Source organism: Bos indicus x Bos taurus, chromosome 9, assembly GCF_003369695.1.
Source record: "Bos indicus x Bos taurus breed Angus x Brahman F1 hybrid chromosome 9, Bos_hybrid_MaternalHap_v2.0, whole genome shotgun sequence".
Lineage (NCBI taxonomy): Eukaryota > Metazoa > Chordata > Mammalia > Artiodactyla > Bovidae > Bos > Bos indicus x Bos taurus.
The window spans coordinates 44,249,243-44,254,666 of record NC_040084.1 but is presented as its reverse complement, the minus strand read 5'-3'; the positions used below and the strand labels follow the sequence as shown (position 1 = coordinate 44,254,666).

General features: G+C 37.3%; 1 pseudogene; it reads left to right on the top strand.

Moving 5' to 3' along the window:
• The first annotated feature begins 1,132 nt into the window (after window positions 1-1,132).
• On the top strand, window positions 1,133-1,666 carry LOC113898792 (annotated as a pseudogene).
• The last annotated feature ends 3,758 nt before the right edge of the window (window positions 1,667-5,424 follow it).

Here is a 5,424-nt window from a genome sequence, read left to right as displayed (position 1 = left end):
AATCTTAGTAGACGGAGATACACAAGAAATATTTCCAAACTCTGATACTCCTTTTCAAATTTATATTTGAATTCCTCAACTACACAAAGTGTTATTCCAAAATATTATTTTACAATAAGTGAATCTCCACCAAACTTTTTTTTTTTAATTACAGCAGGTATATGTTTAGCTTCCCAGGTGGCACAGTGGTAAAAATCCACCTGCCAGTGCAGGAGATGCAACAGACTCGGGTTCAATCCCTGGGTCAAGCAGATCCCCTGGAGAAGGGAATGGCAACTCACTCCAGTATTCTTGCCTAGAAAAATTCCATGGACAGAGGAACCTGGGGGACTACAGTATATAGGGTCGCAAAGAGTCGGATACAACTAAGCAACTAAGCACACATGCGTGTATGTGTGTCAGGAATACAGTAAAATCCAGCTTTCAGATGAGACAGCAGAAAAGCTGTCTTGCAAATTAGAGAATGAAAATTAAAAAAATAAGAACTAACAGTCATCAACAGATTAACATGTGCCAGACACCTTACTAAATGATTTACAAAAATGAAACCTTTCTAATAACTCTGTGGTGTAGATATGATTATCATACTTATTTTTAAAGGTGAGAGACTTGATGATCAGAAGCCATAACTTAATCAATATACAACTGAAAAAGATCTGGAATAGAATAATCTTAAAAACAGCTAGAGGACACACACAACCTGATTTCAAGATACACTATAAGTTATAGTAATCAAGATAGTGTGGTACTGGCCAAATATAAACATATAGATGAATGGAACAGGATTGAGTCCTTAAATAGATCTACATAGAGGATCAGTTCACTTTCAACAAAGATACCAAGGCAACTGCACAGAAAAGCTTAGCCTTTTGAACAAATGGTGATAGAACATCCACATGCCAAAAAAAAAAAAAAAAAAGAACTCTAACCCACACCTAGCACCACAGACGAAAATTAAACTCGTGAGAGATCATAAACTTAAAAATCTAAAAACTATTAAACTCCTAGAAAAAAATAGGATACATCTTCTGTGACTTTGGGACCCACAATGATTTCTAACAAGAAACACAAAAAGAATGATTCATAAAAGGAAATCAATAAATTGGACTTCATCCATGTTTAAAAGACACTGTTTCCTCTTTGTCCAACATCTTAGCGAGGCTGCAGTGGTTGCAGCTGCTCTCCGGGCTTCGCTATGCCGCCCAAGGACGACAAGTAGAAGAAAGATGCCAGAAAGTCGGCCAAGAAAGACAAAGATCCAGTGAACAAATCTGGGGGCAAGGCCAAAAAGAAGAAGTGGTTCAAAGGCAAAGTTCGGGACAAACTCAATAAGCTAGTCTTGTTTGACAAAGCAACATATGACAAACTCTGTAAAGAAGTTCCCAACTATACGCTTATAACTTCAGCTGTCGTCTCTGAGAGACCGAAGATTCGTGGTTCCCTGGCCAGAGCAGCCCTTCAGGAACTCCTTAGTAAAGGACTTATTAAACTGGTTTCAAAGCACAGAGCTCAAGTGATTTACACCAGAAACACCAAGGGTGGAGATGCCCCAGCTGCTGGTGAAGATTCGTGAACCTGGGGCTCCTATACGAAGTACACATCCCCTTCACAAGGGTCTGTAGTTCTGATTTGATTTTTTTTTCTTTTTTTAAACAGGTCCCACCAGCTGTACGTTTTGAAAAATAAAACTTTATTAAATCAAAGTAAAATAAAATAAAAGACACTGTTTGAAAAAGTAAAGCACAAGCCACAGACAGGATGAAAATACCTGCAATGCACTTCTGCTAACGAACCTGAATCTAGAATTTGTAAAGAATTCCCAGAACTCCCTCCTCCTTCCCTGTACTTGGGATGGGGAACACGTGTATACCTGTGCCGGATTCATGTTGATGTATGGCAAAACCAGGAGAAGGCAATGGCACCCCACTTCAGTACTCTTGCCTGGAAAATCCCATGGAGGGAGGAGCCTGGTGGGCTCCAGACCACGGTGTCGATAAGAGTCGGGCATAACTGAGTGACTTCACTTTCACTTTTCACTTTCATGCACTGGAGAAGGAAATGGCAACCCACTCCAGTATTCTTGCCTGGAGAATCCCAGGGACAGAGGAGCCTAGTGGGCTGCCATCTATGGGGTCGCACAGAGTCGGACACAACTGAAGTGCCTTAGCAGCAGCAGCAGCATGGCAAAACCAATACAATATTGTAAAGTAATTAACCTCCAATTAAAATAAATTAAAAAAAAAAGATAATCAGACTCAGTAGGCAGAGCTTAAAGAAAACAAATATAGTTTCTAGTCTTATTGTGACATATAGGAAAGAAGCAGGGAAAAATAATAAACTAAATTAGTGTTTCAATAAGAGAAAATAATATGCCTCTGGAATCAATAATCCAGCTTATTTTATTCATACTTCTTTTTTGTATACTTTTTAAGTTATGATAGTCCTTAACTGCATGAGTCAAAACTTTCTATACGAATTGCAAAGTTTTTATAATGAAAAATGATGTTTTTAATCAATAAAAATGATGTTTTTAATTGAAAAAAAAAAAAAAGAATTCCCAGAACTCAATAATAAGAAAACAAACAACCAATGTTTCAAATGGGCACAACATTTGAACAGTTTATCAAAGAAAACATATGGTTGGAGGATAAGCACAAAAAGTGTTCAAAATCCTTTATCATTAGGGAAATGAAAATTAAAACCACAATGAGATACCATTACACATCTATTAGAATAGCTAAACTTTGTAAAACTGAGAAAACCAAGTGCCGGTAAGGATTGAAGACACAGAGCAACTAGAACTCCCTCATACATTGCTGATAGGAAGGCAAAGTGGTGCAGCCACTTTGGAAAATTGTTTGCCAGTTTCTCGTAAAGCTAAACATACACTCACCATGCATTCCCACACTCCCACTCCTATGTACTTATTCCTTAAAAGTGAAAATGTATGTCCACATAAAAACAAAGCATTATAGCAGTTTTTTTTTTTTTTTTTCATGATCACTGAAAAACTGTAAACAATCCAAGGTCCTTTAACTTGTAAGGGCAGAAACAAATTGTGCTGCATCCATACAATAGAATACTCTTTAGCAATAAAAGAATAAATAACTGATATACACACTACCACAGTAATTTTTCACCCTTCATTTCCCTTAGAATTGAATTTTACAAAGCACCACTGCTACCATCATATTTGTCATCGTTCTAGTAAGCAGTCGCAACTTGCATTTTTATAATCACATAAATTCTAATCTTATTTACAAATAGGCTAGTCACTTGAAATGTATTTGATAAATGTTCTAGTCTCCATGATGGGATGCAGTGAATATACTCTAATGGTCAGCAACAAACACCAAACCACTTGGCTGATGGCATGGCTTAAATATTGATCTTTGCCGGTTTCTGTTTCAAAAGGTGAATCTATCTTTTTTAATTTAAATATAGTTGATTGACGATATTGTGTTAGTTTTAGATACACAGTAAAGTCATTCAGTTTTACATATTTTTTTCAGGTTATTTTCCATTACAGGTTATTACAAGATTTTGAATATAATTTCCCTTGCTATAGAGTAAATCCTTGCTGTTAATCTATTTTATGCATAGTCATTTGTATCTGTTACCCATATTCCTAATCCCCCTTTTCCCCTTTGTTAATCATAAGTTTCATTTCTATGTTTGTGTGTCTCTATATTCAGCTTCTTGAGGTTCCCAACATCATGAGTTCCCCAAAACAGGGTGACCCAAAAAAGAATTATCCACAAAAGGAGCAATAATTTTACTTTTAGATTAAGAGACTGGAATATTCTGAACAGCATGGATTATAAATCATATATTACATAATGTCATATATTACACATTTCCCTTTTCTAAAATGATCATACAGTTGAACAAGGAAAAATTTCCCTGATAAATCAATTCATTCATATGAATACTACTAAAATAACATCCAACCCCAGTCTCTCAGTGTCTGATTCCCTATTTCATTTCCAATGGCCACCAACAGAGCAAGAGAGAGCTCCTTTCCTCCTCCCAAGACCCACTCCAAACTTATTCAAGTCTCAAAGAGTCAAGATCAAATACCTCCCTAGCTCAAAAAGAGGAAGTATCCACACCCCCATCCTAAACTAAGAACTTTCACTCTGAGGTTTCATCCTCAGCCTCAGTATTAAGCCCTCTTCAGAATGACTGACAGTGGACATAACCATTCCCCTTAAGATAAGCATCTCCCTCATCTACAGGGTGCATTCTGGCCTTGAAGTCTGGAAAAGATAGCCTCTTAACAAGTGACACTGATAGATTACCCAGAGTATAGATTACACAGTTTACTAGAGTCACCTTATTAAATATCCACAAAGATAAATAATAACAGTTTGGACAATGGCAAGTTAGAAATATAGACAAATTACTGTGTGCTATCAGACTATAGTAGAAATGCAACACCAAAAAATGTTCAAACTACCACACAATTGCGCTCATTTCACATGCTAGCAAAGTAATGCTGAAAACGCTCCAAGCTAGGTTTCAACAGTGCATTAACCGAGAACTTACAGATGTTCAAACTGGATTTAGAAAAGGCAGAGGAACCAGAAATCAAATTGCCAACATCCGTTGGATCATGGAAAAGCAAGAGAATTCCAGAAAAACATCTACTTCTGCCTTATTGACTACGCTAAAGCCTTTGATTGTGGATCACAACAAACTGTGGAAAATTCTAATAGAGATGGGAATACCAGACCACCACACCAGCCTTCTGAGAAACCTATATGCAGGTCAAGAAATAATAGTTGGAACTGGACAAGGAACAACAGACTGGTTCCAAATTGGGAAAGGAGTATGATAAGGCTGTATACTGTCACCCTGCTTATTTAACTTCTATGCAGAATACATCACATGAAATGCTGAGCTGGCCATCATCAAGATTGCCGGGAAAAATGTCAATAACTTCAGTATGCAGATGACACCACCCTTATGGCAGAAAGTGAAGAGAAACTAAAGAGCCTCTTGATGAAGGTGAAAGAAGAGAGTGAAAAAGCTGGCTTAAAACTCAGCATCCAAAAAACTAAGATCATGGTCCTATCACTTCATGGCAAATAGATGGGCAAACAATGGAAACAGTGACAGACTTTATTTTCTTGGGCTCCAAAATCACCACAGATGGTGACTGCAGCCGTGAAATGAAAAGACACTTGCTTCTTAGAAGAAAAGCTATGACCAACCTAGACAGCATATTATAAAGCAGAGACATTATTTTGCCAACAAAGGTCCGTATAATCAAAGCTATGATTTTCCCAGTAGTCACGTATGAATGTGAGAGTTGGACCATAAGAAGGTTAAGCACTGAAGAATTGATGATTTTTAACTATGGTATTGGAGAAGACTCTTGAGAGTCCCTTGGACTGCAAGGAGATCCAACCAGGCAATCCT